The sequence below is a fragment of the Entelurus aequoreus genome, linkage group LG07 (genome assembly GCF_033978785.1).
Source record: "Entelurus aequoreus isolate RoL-2023_Sb linkage group LG07, RoL_Eaeq_v1.1, whole genome shotgun sequence".
NCBI classification, from domain to species: Eukaryota; Metazoa; Chordata; class Actinopteri; order Syngnathiformes; family Syngnathidae; genus Entelurus; species Entelurus aequoreus.
In genome coordinates this window covers 34,307,980-34,326,439 of record NC_084737.1, presented here as the reverse complement: position 1 = coordinate 34,326,439, position 18,460 = coordinate 34,307,980, and the positions used below count along the sequence as shown (strand labels likewise).

Sequence of the window (18,460 nt, the reverse complement as noted above, 5' to 3'; positions counted from 1 at the left end):
AATAGTGAACATATTAGACAACTTGTCTTTTATTAGTAAGTAAACAAACAAAGACTCCTAATTAGTCTGCTGACATATGCAGTAACATATTGTGTCATTTATCATTCTATTATTTTGTCAACATTATTAAGGACAAGTGGTAGAAAATTAATTATTAATCTACTTGTTCATTTACTGTTAATATCTGCTTACTTCCTGTTTCAACATATTCTGTCTACACTTCTGTTAAAATGTAATATTCACGTATTCTTCTGTTGTTTGATGCTTTACATTAGTTTTGGATGACACCACAAATTTGGGTATCAATCCGATACCAAGTAGTTACCGGATCATACAGTGGTCATATTCAAAGTCCTCATGTGTCCAGGAACATATCTCCTGGGTTTATAAACGAAAGAAGATGTTTTGATGCCAAAAAATATCGACATAATCATAGTAGTATCAACTCGATACAGGCTTGTACTTGATATCATTACAGTGGATGTTAGGTGTAGATCCACCAATGGAGTTTGTTTAGATTTTGATGCCGGTGAGCTACGGTGTGTAGTGAAGCATGTTTAGCTAATTCTCGTCCTGCAGGGATGATACTTGTAAGAAACATACTTTATTTGTCACCATGGAGACCAGGATTAGTGATTTAGAAGTAGCTAAAACACTGCCGACGGCAGATGGACATTAGCCGCTAGCTAGCTAGCCATGTTTTAAAGCACCTCTTCCTGAGGGTGTTTCAGTGTTATAAATTCACCTTTATCTTTAGTTTTTAAGCCAAAATGCGTCCATTCTCCCTTTTCTGTCTAGACCAGGGGTCCCCAAACTACGGCCCGCGGGCCGGATCCGGCCCACCAGCGTCCAAAATCAGGCCCGCGGGATTTTACAGTAATTTAAAAAAATAAAATAAAATAATAATAATATATATATATTTTTTTAATAGTTTTTTTTTTTTCTTATCTACTTTGTACCGCTTGCTACTCACGGTATCTCCTAGTCGCTCAGGCAAATCATATTGTCTAAAAATGCATTTTCTCATCGATAACGTGACATCGCACGCGGAAAGTGCGCTATATATATATATATATATATATATATATATATATATATATATATATATATATATATATATATATATATATATATATATATATTTTTTTATATATATATATATATGTATATATATATCTATATATATATATATATATATATATATATATATATATAGATATATATATACAGCCCGGCCCCCGGCCAAATTGTTTTAACCCAATGCGGCCCCCGAGTCAAAAAGTTTGGGGACCCCTGGTCTAGACACTGTGTCTGCTTGTAAGAATTCCGTGATTGTGTGCCGCCAAACATGCTCGTCTTCTCGTAAACCAGCAATGTCACGACGTGACTTCGACGCGGGCGCGGGGTGGTGCGGGACCGGTACGTATCAGAGATGGTATCGTACCGAAAACGATTCATTAGTATCGCGGTACTATACTAATACCGGTATACCATACAACCCTACTGGCTAATGGCGTTATTTCTTTGTGATGGTGCAGACTTATAGTGGTCTACACTCCAACTGATTCACCAAGTCAACTACACAGTTAATTCATTTTTAAATTTAATGAATCATCTACTTCTTCTCAGCACTGTTTTATACTTACTTTTTTCATTTTCATGGTTGGGAAAAAAAGTTATTTCTTATGGTTATGCTAAACTCTAGCTATAAGCTATTGCTAGCGAGTAAGATTGGCTATTTTGGAAATATTGGCGTATCTAACGTGGTTCATTCACTGTTATATTTTTTCCGCCAACTAGAGGCGGGGAGACTCACAACCCACATTTTTGCTAGCAAGCTAAAGCATAACAATTAGCCGAGAGAGTGTTCATATACTGAAAAACTTCGGCGTGGCGAAGTTGGTAGAGTGGCTGTGCCAGCAATCGGAGTGTTGCTGGTTACTGGGGTTCAATCCCCACCTTCTACCTTCCTAGTCACGTCCGTTGTGTCCTTGGGCAAGACACTTCACCCTTTGCCTCTGATCGCTGCTGGTTAGCGCCTTGCATGGCAGCTCCCTCCATCAGTGTGTGAATGTGTGTGTGAATGGGTGAATGTGGAAATACTGTCAAAGCGCTTTGAGTACCTTGAAGGTAGAAAAGCGCTATACAAGTATAACCCATTTACCATTTAAGAAGGGGAACTCATATTCTTAAGTACCTCTGTACTTCGGAGAGAGAGAAAACTAAACGAACCGTTTGAACAAAGCTTTAGTGTTTAAGTGTGTCCCTAGTTAAGTTTTGTCAGGCAATACACCATTTGATTAAGAGGCTTGAGTATTGTGTACTACATAATATAAGTACAATATTCTGCATATAATCACCAGGTTATTAACATTGATCAGGGGTGTCCAAAGTTTGGCCCATTTGTGGGCTGCAGCTTGAGTTTTACTGGCCCGCGGCAAAAAAAAACCCAACAGTAACGTGTAAAAAAAGAAAGAGCAAACATATATAATAAATGAGAAAAAAGCTGAAAATGTTATACAAAATTAAAGTCTGTGTGGGATATTTTTATGTATATTTTTTTAAGAATGCTACGAACAGACATTATAATTGAAAACTTAGTGCCAGATTTGTGTTATAGTTGATACATTTATTGTTATTAGTAACAAAAATGCAACTTGTTCTTATTACATTACGTCTTTTAGCTCTTTTTTGTCACATTTTAATGGATTTTTTTTTTTCCGACAGTATGTTACCGACAACATAACTCGAGCTGCCGACCCCAAAAGACTCCAGGTCCGCACTTTGGACACCCCGATATAAAGTAATAATAGGATACAACACAAAGCTGACACTAAGCTTTGTCTTCAAATAGCGTATCAGCATTTTTATTACAAAATAAAAAAAAATCTAAATAGCCCTCGTTTATGCAGCCCTCGGTGGAAAAAGATTGGACGTGAAGTGAATTATATTTATATAGCGCTTTTTCTCAAGTGACTCAAAGCGCTTTACATAGTGAAACCCAATATCTAAGTTACATTTTTAAACCAGTGTGGGTGGCACTGGGAGCAGGTGGGTAAAGTGTCTTGCCCAAGGACACAATGGCAGTGACTAGGATGGCGGAAGCGGGGATCGAACCTGGAACCCTCAAGTTGCTGGCACGGCCACTCTACCAACCGAGCTATACCGCCCCTGACATAGATGAATACAATGAGGTGAGAGTGCATCTAGAATCTTAAACAATTTCCAAGTTAATTAAGTCAATGTGTTATAATTAAAAACAGGCAGCTTGTTGGCTAGTTTGAACATGCTGCCGCCTTACTGCAGGCTCGTGTATTGTTCAAGCATTAATAAAAACACTAAATACACTAATACTAAAGATCCTCTCGCAATTGCGGCAGCAGAACTTTGAGTTGTATTGTGTATGGACTGAAATGAAAGCCTGAGGGAGGAGGCTGTTTAGACTCACCTTCACTGCCTGCCTCAAACAATTTTGGTGCACAGTATGGCTCCTACATGCACTTGTGCACACATGAATTAATATACCAGCACATATTAGTAATGCCAAGCTGTGTCCAAACACTGCACAGGGTGAGCTCACCACATGTGGGCTTTTGCAAAAAAATAAAAAGTACTTCTATTCAGAGTGCCGGTGTCAAACAGGCATGCAAGGCACAAAACCCTCACTTTGCAGGGGAAAAAAAACACTGAACAGCCAAGGACAGTACAAATACTCTTTTTACCGGCAGACAGTTGAATCACCTTCAAGGATCAACCGCTTTCATACGGCGCTTTTTGTATCGCTACAAACATGCCTCCAACTTAAGTAACAGCTATTCAGTCAAATAAACTCAATTTGAGCTCATTCTGGACAAAATCATAGCTCATAGTAGAAGCAGGGGGCGCTGTGTAGACAGCACTAACATGTGGGGGTGAGGAGGCAGGCTCTGGAAACGATGATGAAGTGCAACATTAGTGTGGCGATTAACTCCTTCTCCCACTCTTCCTCCTCTCGTTCAGTGCCATTTCCTCCCATCGTAGGATGGGAGGGGGACCCTGATCAGTGAGAATCCCTTGACAAAACGTCCACTCGTGTGCACGTGTATGTGTCTGTAAGCAAGCAGACAAGCACTCTTCACCAATACGCTGTAGAGTTGTTAAGGCATACACCTCGACTCAGAAATGCAACTGTCCTCTTTCTTATCATCGTATGTTAATTGCCTTTAAATGATCGTCTTGATGCAACTTTTATGTTGCACATCGTCTGGGTATTAGTTAAAGGGGACCCACGATGATTGCAATCTATATGTAACAAACTTCCTTGTGGTCTAGATCAGTGGTTGTCAAACTTTTTTCCCCACCAAGTGCCACCAAGTACCACTATAATGACCAACATTAAAATACAGTAACCCGCCTTCCGCCCGAGTGCAGCTGGGATAGGCTCCAGCACTCCCGCGACCCCAACAGGGACAAGCGGTAGAAAATGGATAGATGGGTGGGCATAGTAGGCCTAAGTATTCATTATAAAGTTAAAGTACCAATGATTGTCACACACACACTAGGTGTGGTGAAATTAACCTCTGCGTTTGACCCATCCCCTCGTTCACCCCCTGGGAGGTGAGGGGAGCAGTGAGCAGCAGCGGTGGCCGCGCCTGGGAATCATTTTTGGTGATTTAACCCCCAATTCCAACCCTTGATGCTGATTGCCAAGCAGGGAGGTAACGGTTGCCATTTTTATAGCCTTGGCATGACTCAGCCGGGGTTTGAACTCACGACCTACCGATCTCTGGGCGGACACTCTAACCACAAGGCCACTGAGCAGGCATTATAGACAAGAGGCTTTTTAAAACACATATACTTAATATTTTTGGCCACTTTTATTTTGTAGACGTCAGAGCAGTTGGGAGGGTATGAGATCAGAACACATGACACGGGAGCATCAGGCAGCAGCCAAAGTCTTGGTACAGAGAGCCAAAGAGAGACTAGGGCCTTGACAGAGAGCATGTACTAGGATGTCCAGTGGAAACTCAATTTACCTGCTCAGTGGCGTAGTGGTTAGAGTGTCCGCCCTGAGATCGGTAGGTTGCGAGCTCAAACCCCGGCCGAGTCATACCAAAGACTACAAAAAATGGGACCCATTACCTCCCTCCACTCAGCATCAAGGGTTGGAATTGGGGGTTAAATCACCAAAAATGATTCCCGGGCGCAATCAATACAGTCTGCAGGGATACAGTCCGTAAGCACACATGATTGTAAAAACTAAAAATAAATGACCATTTTTTCACTACTTTTGGTTTGTTCTGTGTCGTGTTTGTGTCTCCTCTCAATTGCTCTGTTTATTGCAGTTCTGAGTGTTGCTGAGTTGGGTTTGGTTTTGGAATTGGATTTCATTGTTATGGTATTGCTGTGTATTGTTTTGTTGGATTGATTAATTTAAAAAAATAAAAATAATAATAATAATATTTTTAAAATAATCGATTTTTTAAAAATGAGAATCGATTCTGAATCGCACAACAAGAGAATCGCGATTCGAATTCGAATCGATTTTTTCCCACACCCCTAGTAAACGCCCTTAATTCCCCATATAAGGGCACAATTCTGGCGGAAAAGCCAAACATCAAACACACGGAGAAAACACAAACAGATTACAGAAGAGAAATTTGTATTATCCCGCAGCGGAAATACATAATGTCAAAACGTAAGTTTAAGAAAGGGGGGACAACTGAGGTAGCCTAAAGCGTTCAAATAAATATTCGTCATTTTGGGCAAATAGGTCTACATGGTCGTGAAATATACGCTCCCTCCCCAAGGCACGATCTGCGGCATCTTGCAGTAGCAGCACAAGCATTGCCATTGTGTGAGTTGAGTTGCAACAGGGTGTGAGAGGCCTGTAGATCTTTTAAAGAGTCACCCATCACTTAATCAACGCCCCGGTAATTGATGATTGTGTGTGTGTGAGTGTGGGTGTGTGTGCGTGCGCGCGTGTATTTTGAAATGTCTATATACTGCTCATTTTGCTATATGTCTGTCTGTCTGTCTGTCTTATCTATCTATCTATCTATCTATCTATCTATCTATCTATCTATATATCTATCTATCTATCTATCTATCTATCTATCTATCTATCTATCTATGATATTAATTTAACATTAGACAATAGAATTAAGGGAACTTGTCACACTTAAGAACAAATAGGCTACCATAAGAGTGCTCTAGAGCACTCGTAGATTTTTTTTCTTACCTACGAACAAATCCCAGCTAAGAAAGCATTGGTGAATACAAAAATCTCCTTAAAAACTTCGCAAGTGGGCCTAAGAACACAATTTGTTATTAAGAACGGTTGCTGATTAGGGCCCATTGTTGTCACCCTACATCAAAGTGTCTTGAAAAGATGAAGAACAACAATTCAGGTAACTGGTGCAGACTACACATTGTTTAATTGTCTTTGTTTTTTTTGTATATATTAATTTGTATCAATCGACTGTATGTATATGGGGCACATGGGGAAACCCAGTCCAGTTCAGCTAAACCCACGTTCCCTGTGTGAATCAGTGTGCCAGGGGGCTGTTGCAAATAATACACACTCAATGGTCTCTTTGAGAGCAAGGCTAGTCTGTAATCACATACAGGAGCTCCCACTCATATCAGATTGCATCACTATCTGCAAGCAGGGAAGTCCCTTTTTCACAAGTGCATGGATAAGAACACAACATATAAACAAAATAAGATCAGTGGAAACCCGGCAAGCTAAAAGAGAATATGTTTTTGGGTTTTTTCGACTACTATATCTTTAGAAGCTGCCTTTTTTGGGAGACTACAATTAGATCTGATAATATTCCGGCAATTTAATTTAGTTATAGATTAATGTCCTGGTTACTTTTTATTGTTCTCTTATGCAAATTGAGATGCATCAAGGTTCACATTTAATAGGAAAAATGTATTGCAGTACACACACAGTATGGACATTGTTTTTGAACACAGGCCACAGCTTGACTTACAACTGTCATTTTGAACTGTTGTGGTAGTGAACATCTTAGAGTGTTAGCCATACAGTACCCCTCATTAACAGACCAAAGCACTGTTCAAACACCGTTTTAGGTACAGTATCTCTACACATTCTGGCACAAGCTGCTGCTGCAATAATCTCCTAGACTACTTATCGAACAAAATGTTAAACGCTATCTCACGTTGAGACTGATGCTGGTGTGTTCAAGAAAAATGCTCATGCGATCATGGAAGATATGTTCCTTGGTTGATAGTTGACCTTAAAGGCCTACTGAAACCCACTACTACCGACCACGCAGTCTGATAGTTTATATATCAATGATGAAATCTTAACATTGCAACACATGCCAATACGGCCGGGTTAACTTATAAAGTGCAATTTTAAATTTCCCGGGGAACTTTCGGTTCAAAACGCCTCTGAGGATGACGTATGCGTGTGACGTAGCCAGTAGAACACAGGTATGGCTTCCACATTGAAGCCAATACGAAATAGCTGTTTTCATCTCATTCTGGATGTGTTCTGGACATCTGTGTTGGTGAATCTGTTGCAATTTGTTCATTGCATTATGGAGAAAGAAGCTGAGCAAGCAAAGAAGAAAGTCGGTGCGAAGCGGAGTATTTTGCGAGGGAAGTCAGCAACACAACACAGTCGGTGTTTCATTGTTTACATTCCCGAAAGATGCAGTCAAGATCGAAGAACTCGGACAACAGAGACTCTTACCAGGAGGACTTTGACTTCGTTAACAGACGCAGACGCGATACCGTGAGTACGCTATCAAACATTTGATCGCTTGCTATAACTAGCTCGAGCTAGTAGCTAGGAGCTAGGAGCTAGCATAACAAACACCTAGGTGTTTGTTATGCGGGATTAATTTGTGGCATGTTAAATATAAGCCTGGTTGTGTCGTGGCTAATAGAGTATATATATGTCTTGTGTTTATTTACTGTTGTAGTCATTCCCAGCTGAATATCAGGTCCCACCCGCGCGCTTCCAAACATTTGATTGCTTGCCCGTACGTGCGTGTCATGTACGTAACTTTGGTTAAATATATAAGCATTATGAACCTTGGGTTAGGTGAACGGTTCTTTGGGCTGAGTGAGTGTGTGTGTTGTGCAGGTGTTTGAATTGTATTGGCTCGTTATATATACGGGATCCCGTCCATGGCACTCAGAATTGAGGGTTAAATCACCAAAAATGATTCCCGGGCGCGGCACCGCTGCTGCCCACTGCTCCCCTCACCTCCCAGGGGGTGATCAAGGGGATGGGTCAAATGCAGAGGACAAATTTCACCACACCTAGTGTGTGTGTGACAATCATTGGTACTTTAACTTTAACATATTACCCGCTCGAGCTATAACTAGCTCGAGCAAGTAGCTAGTAGCTAGGAGCTAGGAGCTAGCATAACAAACACCTAGGTGTTTTTATGCGGGATTAATTTGTGGCATATTAAATATAAGCCTGGTTGTGTTGTGGCTAATAGAGTATATATATGTCTTGTGTTTATTTACTGTTTTAGTCATTTCCAGCTGAATATCGGGTCACCCCCGGCTCTCACAGCATCTTCCCTATCTAAATCGCTTCCACTCCCCACTAGTCCTTCACTTGCACTTTACACATCCACAAATCTTTCTTCATCCTCGCTCAAATTAATGGGGAAATCGTCGCTTTCTCGGTCCGAATCTCTCTCACTTCATGCGGCCATCATTGTAAACAATAGGGAACTTTGCGTATATGTTCAATTGACTACGTCACGCTACTTCCGGTAGGGGCAAGCCTTTTTTTTATCAGATACCAAAAGTTGCGATCTTTATCGTCGTTGTTCTATACTAAATCCTTTCAGCAAAAATATGGCAATATCGCGAAATGATCAAGTATGACACATAGAATAGATCTGCTATCCCCGTTTAAATAAAAAAAATTCATTTCAGTAGGCCTTTAATCACAGCATTATTGTCATTGTGAGAGATTTTGTAGAGTTGCAATTTATATAACACATATTATCAAGTTGTTTTCTGTAAAGGTGACCCCCACAGCAGGATGGATGTATGTCCTTGTCTCTATACAGTATATATCCCATGATCTTCTAAATTCCCTGCAATTACATGCCAAGGCATCTTTTTCTACACAAAAGTGGAAATTACAATTGTCTCCTCTTCTGTCTCTCTCATCCTGGCATCTTTCGTCTATTATTTAGTTTTTAATTTGGCTATTTGAGGTTCACTTTCTCGTTTGGTGACAAGTAAGCCTCTGCTAAACAGGTACCTTATCCATTACACTAAATTTAGTACACAGCAGAGAGCATGCAGGAATTGACGACTGGAGTGGTTATTGGTATAACAACTATTCCCTTTCGTCATTATATCTGTAATGAAGCTGAAATTGTATCTCTACATTTTGAAGGTTTTCTCATCTTGGCTGTAATGTTTCCAGTTTTGAAACCTATCCAGGTTAAGATAGTTTACATAAAAAAAAGATTCATCACATTACCGAGTGTAAGTATTTGCTGTAGGCAATGGCAAGTCCACATAGGGGTCATTTTGTTCAAAGGCTTTTGTGATTATGACAAAACTTTCCAAATTGCTGTCCGCTTTTAGCACACCATTTGTGGCCAGAGGCTCAAACTCCTGTAATCATATGCAATTGTAGCCGAGTGAAAGGAAAGTCATGGCTCTATACTGGGATCTATCGTCCATTGTATCTTAAGTGTCACATGAGTTAAGGGTCAATACCACTCAATAGTCTATTAATAGGCTAGCACAGTATCTGTTCCGACCAACGCATCAGCCTGTCCCCGGGCCGGGCATTCAGAAGAAAAAAAGAGGATGCAATAGAAACCAATCCCAGCTTCTCTGTTAACAGCAACAACTACTAAATTATCTTCTGTTTCCAATCGACATACCCCTTGGTGATTCTACCCCATTTACAAGGGACCCGTCTACAGTTACAGGGACTCATTCTCCCCGCCTAGCCCCAGAGAAGATGACGTTTTCCATAAAGGACTTTGGAAATGAGGTCAAGGAGGTTGTCTTTGGTAAGACTGTAGTGTATTTCTTGCCTGAACTGATGTGTGGGTAATAACTAAAATCCTGCATGTAGCTGCGGCTTGTCGTTACACCACTCCAGTAAATCATCTTAATCATTCAAAATGAAACTTAAAAAACACAAAACTCTCTAGTCATTTAGATTGGATGAAAATAAGATAAGTGATTACTGATAGGCTTTCGGGTAAGTATAAGTGCAGTTCATCTTAAATGTAAGTGATTCGCCAAACAGACCAGTTTGTGTTTATCTGAAGGAAACAGAATCAGCAGACAGTCAGAATGAGACTTCAGTCATGCAGACAAAGGACACCTGAGTAACATAAAACAAATATTGCTATTGATCTGCAGTCTTTAATTTCCTCCCATTTCTAATCACGTTGAAAACCAAATAAAGCTGCAGGCCGCGCACTATTTACCATCTTGCACAGATTACTGCATCAATTCCGGTCGAAGAAGACCTAAGAATGAATTCCCATGCATTTAACTTGGTTTGATATTTTGTCCAGAGATGTAATCATATGCTGAACTTTTTGTTTCCAACCAGTTCCATGATTTAATTAAATAAAAGCTTTGTAGTTGTCTTGCCTCTCAGTATATACGGTTATATGCCTTTGAACGAATGTTCAGGGAAGGAGGCAGACTAAAGCTGGATAATCCTGTATTCTTTCCCCTGGATCCATCACAACCTTGGGATCAGCTAGTAGGGCTGTGACTAAAAAGGGGATATGGTCAGTGTCAGGGGATATGGTCAGTGTCGCATAATGGCCCATTGGTGTTTGAGCACCTCCCCCCTTTTGTGGTATGGGGGCTGTCACATTTGTCTTTGTCATGGTGCAGTGTGCCACATATTCATCAGGCCTGCCAGCATTGGCATCTTTCCCCTCTATGTGCCCGGAGACTGGGCACGTCTGGATTTGACTGCAACCCAGATACACACAGACACTCTGATGGAATCTTTTATTAGGCCTTTCATTACCCAGGAGGCCAATGGTGAATCTCAATGTACTAATAGCCACAGCAATACACAACTTTGTCGTTGCCCTTTTGGCCCACAGTTATCATGCGCAGGCGCTCAGACTGTGTCTCATTGAGCGCTTGAGTCAATTGGTTTATCAAAGTAAATGAGAAGCGATAGTTCACTTGCGCTTTGCCACTTCTGAACTGCATCACAACAATTGTCTCCGTGCACTGTCTCACATTTAATCTGACAATGCAGTCAAATGTGAAGGGCAGTCTTTTTTGGGCTTGTGGCATGAACCATGTGTGCTAGTTCCAATGTAATGTTAAAAAATAAATAAATACAATCTAAATCAGATATTTGGTGCATGATTCCCAGCTAATTCCAAAGCAATCAGGATAAATCAAATAGTGGGTAGGAGGAGCGTGAGGATGGACTTCAATAGTGCTTGTAAAATTTAGTATTATTGATTGCTCTGGATTGTAAATTCAATAAACTCTAAAGAAGTTAGGACTGCGGATCTACAAGCCAAGCAATTCAATAGTGTTCAACACATGCAATGTTGAGGATCTGGGCACTGTCTGATTCAATCTTGAAGATCGTGGTGAAGGTTTGAGTAATGGAAAACCCAACAGAGGCAAGACACAGCATCGTAAAAGTACAACACTAGAGTTAACACATTTTAAGGAAATACTCTGTGAAGTATTTAGAATTTGAAGGGTCTATGTGTGATGCTCCCAAGAGCTGAGCATGTTTACCCAAATAATCTATTATTGCACTTATTCCAAATAAAAGCCAAGTTTTGGTTTCAATTATGACAAATGTACCCCATGTGTTCATTAAGTTTGCCTGTAACAAAGGATGCTTCAAGACAATGGCCTGAAGCAACTTCTATCAATAACAATGAAAGCAAGGACAAACCTTCTTCTAAAATATTTAATTTTCACCATGGATGTAAATACTCAACGTGTCCCTTCAGAGCAGTGGCGGCTGCTGGTCTTTTAAGTAGGGAAAGCTAATTTTCAGCTATTGACCAAACCCAAGTACAATCTCCAATAACAAATAAAATACATTAAAATACATAGAAATGCTGTTTGGCAACACTAAATTGTCCCTAGTGTGTGAATGTGAGTGTGAATGTTGTCTGTCTATCTGTGTTGACCCTGTGATGAGGTGGCGACTTGTCCAGGGTGTACCCCGCCTACTGCCCGAGTGCAGCTGGGATAGGCTCCAGCAACCCCAAGAAGGACAAGTGGTAGAAAATGGGTGGATGGATGAAAAATGCTAGATTCTACAAAGAAAACTTCAATTTTAGGATAGTAAAAATGTCCATACTCGAAACAGCGGAATGAAACCTGAAAAATGTTCTAGCAGTAGTTAAAATATAAAGATCGCTGATTCGCTCATTTTGCTGTCACTCAAAAACATTCAGCCTCAGACATATCATCCAATCATCATACATAATAAGCCCAGCGTGGGCAGGACAAATCATTTATCCAATGATTGTCTAGTTTGTCTGCAGTGGAACAACCCACTCTATGCTCCCTAATTGAATTCAACGGACACTATGCTTCAACACTGTTTAGTGCACTGTGACGCTATGAAAAAATAAATGAGAAGGTCGCGTCAGCTGTCACGAAAGTAGCGCATTCTGAACAAAAGTTGAACGCATTCCAGTGTGTATTTACTCAATGAAATGTGAACACAAAGTACATATTTGTCCACTTTTATTTTTGTTTACATTTTAAGGGAAGCTGAGCTTCCATTGCAGTCTAAGAGCTATTGCCACTGCTTCTGAGGCAAATAAATGGAGGGGGAGAAATTATCTTATTTTTTTTGGTTCGATTACTAATTTATATGGTATAGATTAAACTCCAGGTCATGTGTTCTTTAGGCCAGTGTTTTTCAACCACTGTGCCGCGGCACACTAGTGTACTGTGAGATATTGTTCGTTTGTTTAATTGGGTCAAAAATATTTTTTGCAAACCAGTAATTATTGTCTGTGCTGTCAAGAGCTCGGCACAGTAACTGTGTAATACTCTTCCATATCAGTAGGTGGCAGCAGGTAGCTAATTGCTTTGTAGATGTCAGGAACATGGTTTGTCGTGATTACAATGTGCAGACGACAGCGGGAGGCAGTGTGCAGGTAAAAAGGTATCTAATGCTTCAACCAAAAATAAACAAAAGGCATTAAAGCTTGGGAATGGCTATGCAAAACAAAACAAAAACTGAACTGGCTGCAAAGTAAACAAAAACAGAATACTGGACGACAGCAAAGACTTACAGCGCATGGAGCAGACGGTGTCCACAAAGTACATCCATACATGACATGACAATCAACACCAAAATAGGAGCGCAAGACAAGAACTAAAACACTACACACAGGAAAACACCAAACAACTCAAAATAAGCCACGGCGTGATGTGACAGGTCGTGACAGTACACCTACTTTGACACGAGCTATAGTGATACATGGTTGGTTATGGTTTGAATTTATATCCAACAATTGCGAGAACGACTTTTTACTGTCAATATCGGCTGCTGAGCTTCATTTTTTTATGTTTTCTGCTGGTGGTGTGCCTTTCGGATTTTTTTAATGAATAAAATATGCCTTGGCTTAGAAGAGGTTGAAAAAAACTGCTTTAGGCACATACACAACAGTCCCAAGATGCTCGAAGCTAATTCACCCTGTACATTTCAACCTTGGCAAAATCACAACTGTCATAAATTAGCCATTTGATAACAGGACGTAACACACAAGAGATGAAAGAGAGATATGTTGTACATGCCTTGAGAAACTGATTTAATTAATAGCTTGAATAATGTCAAAGCCAGTCTATAACATTGTCCATTATAAAATAACTCATTAGGATATGTTCTCAATTTTTTTCTCAGATATTGACAAATAATGTAACTAATAAAGATAAGGAATGAACAAGGTCAGAATATCTAATTGCCTTACTACTTGTTTCCTGAAATGTAATCCAGAGACAGGCTAAGAACATATGAGATGGAAGGACCCTCAAGTAAGCAGGCACTGGTTGTAATCTCAACAATATTCTGCACTGTCAAGCTGCTAATAAAATAGGCTGATCAAGTCTGCGATCACGTTGGGTTTCAAATATATTCAAAGCCTTATAGCGCAACTGCAACTGCAAATCCCATTTGGGCTCATGTTTAGGCTGTTTCTGTCTACCAACTCCTAGTTGTTCTCTATGCCCCCCTCTCTCCTTGCATAGCATCACTGCTAAATCTATCTGGCGCCGCTGCTGGGAGCAATTGAGTAGAAATGAGTCTGTGCACATTTTGAAAAACAACGTCCCTTATAAAGAATACAATGATTCAGCGCAAACAACAGGTTAAATATCCATGTGCCTGGCCACTGGTAACCTGCAGGTGTCCTCACTTAGGACGGTATCAGCAAAGTGCACCAATTGTACTTCTGCTTTGCTCTGTACGTTGCAAGTATCGCAAAGCTTAATTCTACCACTATCTGATAAGAGCGTGTTTGCTTAAAGAAGCAACTGCACACATGTGCCGACTTGCAAGTGGGAATCATGGAGCGCCATCACAAGAGCCAGCATACAGCACAACAACTTTGCCTGAAGAAATGCCACATCCTCATTTTTAGCAGAAGGCACAACCGGACAGAGCACCTTCCGTTTGGATAATTTGACTAAGTACTCTGAACGTCAAAGATCACACTCTACTTATTTGAATTCATTACCTATCAATAATAAGTCTCCTTTTCACTGTTTGAACTCTAATTGTCAGTGTCACCATACAAAGGAGAAAAGCAACTTATTCATGCCAAACATGCCTGTAGTTTCAGATTTTGGTTGCACCTTTGAAAAGTGTTTTTTTTTTTTTAAATTAAAGGCGATTCCCCTCATCTCCTTTTCTCTCGATACCACTATCCCCTGCTTGAAATAGTCACGATAACATATCTTTCAATTACAGTTTCATTGTCACTACTATCCGGCTGCCTTTCATGCTTTCTCCTCATGCAACGGCATACCTGCAAATTTGCACGGAAACACCTGATACTTGCCGGAATGGGAGCGTGGGCTTTTTATCTGCAGGCCGAAGGAACATGTGTTACATGGAAAGAGGCTGTGGGGTGTTGGCAGATAGTGGGGGAGCGCCGGGAGTGGAATTGGGTGCAAAGTGAGAGAACAAAGCTGACCCAGCTTCCCTCACCTGGGCCACTTCCCCTCTTCACAATGACAGCTGCGTAGATTAAGGGCTAAGATTAGCCGCCACTTTCTCACAGAAGGCTAGGGAGATACAGTATTGAGAATGAATGGTCACGTCATGTTGTCAATGCTGTAACCTTGGCAACAAACGAAAAACTATTTTTGCTCTGCCCCCCCATGAACCACTATGATGGCTGGTAAGACGGACTTAAACCTCTCTGCTTGTGACCACTATTGCAGTGTTTTTCAACCACTGTGCCACAGCACACTAGTGTGCCGTGAGATATTGTCTGGTGTGTCGTGGGAAATGATGCAACTTCGCCTAATTGGTCCAAAAAATATTTTTTGCAAATCAATAATTATAATCTGCAAATAATGTGCTGTTGTCTAGTGTCTGTTGTCGTACAGAGCTTGGCAGGGTAACCATGTAGTACTCCAGTAGGTGGCAGCAGGTAGTTAATTGCTTTGTAGAAGTCGGAACGCGTCGAGGATGGTTTGTCGTGATCCCAATATGCAGAGCACAGTGGGAGACAGCAGGCAGGTAAAAAGGTATGTAATACTTAAAACAAAAATGAACAAAAGGCAAGTCCCGCTAGGAAAAGGCACAGAAGCATAGGGATGGCTATGCAAGACGTAAGTAAAACTGAACTGGCTACAAAGTTAACAAAAACATAATGCTGGACGACAGCAAAGACTTGCAGTGGGTCCGTACAAGACATGAAAATCAAAAATGTCCCCACAAAGAAGGATAGCGTCCGCACAACTGAAATAGTCTTGATTGCCAATACAAAGCAGGTCAGGTGATAGCACTCAAAGGAAGGTGTGAATCTGCTACAGGAAATCACCAACAAAACAGGAGAAGCCACCAAAATAACAGCGCAAGACAGGAACTAAAGCACTACACACAGGAAAACAACAAACTAAAAGAAAAACAACCCGGTGGAGTTTCATTTTTTAACGTCTCTGCTGGTGGTGTGCCTCCGTATTTTTTTCCAATGAAAAACATGTGCTTTGAGTCAAAACAGGTTGAAAAACACTACACTATTGTTCCCAAGCAGGAGGCTCTTAACGCAGTGTGCCTTCCTCGTGCCTTCAATTAGCCAGTTTCTAAGTCAATACTTATTCTAGGCATTTATGTTCCAGGAATGTCAGCAGGGTAGATGTGTGAGAATGAGCAACAAGTGGCTGACTAGCTTCTGTAGACAACAGGGAGTAACGTTTATTGATAATTGGCCCTCTTTCTGGGGCAAACCAGGCTTGCTGATGAGAGACGGTCTTCACCCTAACCAGGAAGGCGCCATCATCCTGACTAGGAACATAGACTACTGTTTGAGTCACACTTGACTAACTACACTAGAGCAAGCCCGGTCACAGGCAAATACAGAGTCTGCTAGTCCGGGTGAGGTGTCAGTTAAGACAGAACTAGCCAGCGCCAGGCTGGATAATCCCTGCACACATAGCAATTTTTTTAGAATAATACACAACTCACATAATGTTTTTTCTGTTGTGACTTTGTCAGAGGTAGACATGCATTCTACTGAGGTGACAAATTATTATGCGTTCAGTTTATCGCAGCACCAAGCAAACAATCTGAAAATTCCCATCATATCAATTCCTAGATATGGTCTAAACTATTTAAAGTGCACTACGCATAATAAACACAATATTATTAATATTGCTACTACGGATAATTTCAACAAAAACTCGTCAAAACAGCCCAATACCTATAATATGTGCTTTTTAAACATAAGATCATTGTCTCCCGTTATTAGTTAATGAGGTCATTAGAGACAACAATCTTAACATCATTGGTCTTAGCGAAACCTGGCTTTGCGCTAAATGAGGCATCTCCTCCTAACTATGCGAATGCACATTTTGGCCGTCCCCTTAAAGGGGGTGGGGGGGGGGGGGTCGCACTAATATACAATGAAAACTTTAACCTTACCCCTAATCTAAATAATAAATATAAATCGTTTGAGGTGCTTACTATGAGGTCTGTCATCTACCGCCCCCCCAGGGCCCTATTCGGACTTTATCAGTGAATTCTCAGAGTTCGTTGCTGATTTAGTAACGCACGCCGACAATATAATCATAATGGGGGACTTTAATATCCATATGAATACCCCATTGGACCATCAGTGCGTGGCGCTCCAGACTATAATTGATAGCTGTGGTCTTACACAAATAATAAATGAACCCACGCATCGCAACGGTAATACGATAGATCTAGTGCTTGTCAGGGGTGTCACCACCTCCAAAGTTATGATACTCCCGTATACTAAAGTAATGTCCGATCATTACCTTATAAAATTCGAAGTTCTGACTCATTGTCAACAAGCTCATAATAATAATAACTGCTATAGCAGCCGCAACATTAATGCTGCCACAACGACGACTCTTGCTGACCTACTGCCTTCAGTAATGGCACCATTCCCAAATTACTCAAATCTCATCCGCCTCAACAAAAACGATCTTAAATTTTTGTTTAGTACAGTAGCGTCGCTAACCAAACAAGGGACTCCTCCCAGTAGCTCCACCCACTCGGCAGATGACTTTATGTATTTATTTAATAAGAAAATTGAACTCATTAGAAAGGAGATTAAAGACAACGCATCCCAGCTACAACTGGGTTCTATTAACACAGATACGACTGTATATACGACGGATACTGCCCTCCAAAATAGTCTTTCTCTTTTTTATGAAATAACATTAGAGGAATTATTACGGCCTGTAAGTGTGATAAAACAAACAACATGTTTACTTGACCCACTTCCTGTGAAACTTATCAAGGAGCTTTTTGTATTATTAGGTCCATCAGTGCTAAATATTATCAACGTATCACTTTTCTCTGGCACTGTTCCCCTAGCATTAAAAAAAAGTGGTTATTCATCCTCTGCTCAAAAGACATAACCTTGATCCTGACCTCATGCTAAACTACCGACCGGTGTCCCACCTTCCCTTTATTTCTAAAATCCTCGAAAAAATTGTTGCACTGCAGCTAAATGAACACTTAGTGTCTAACAATCTCTGTGGACATTTTCAATTCAGTTTCAGGGCAAATCACTCTACGGAGACAGCCCTCGCAAAAATGACTAATGATCTATTGCTAACGATGGATTCTGATGCGTCATCTATTTTGCTGCTTCTTGATCTTAGCGCTGCTTTCGATACCATCGATCATTATATTTTATTAGAGCGTATCAAAACACGTATTGGTATGTCAGACTTAGCCTTGTCTTGGTTTATCTCTTATCTTACTGACAGGATGCAGTGCGTCTCC

General features: G+C 40.6%; 1 protein-coding gene across 10 annotated transcripts in view; it reads right to left on the bottom strand.

Moving 5' to 3' along the window:
* The window catches only part of camta1a (calmodulin binding transcription activator 1a), a 765,387-nt gene that overhangs the window by 454,930 nt on the left and 291,997 nt on the right, over positions 1-18,460 (bottom strand). The gene's annotated exons all lie outside the window — the stretch shown is intronic.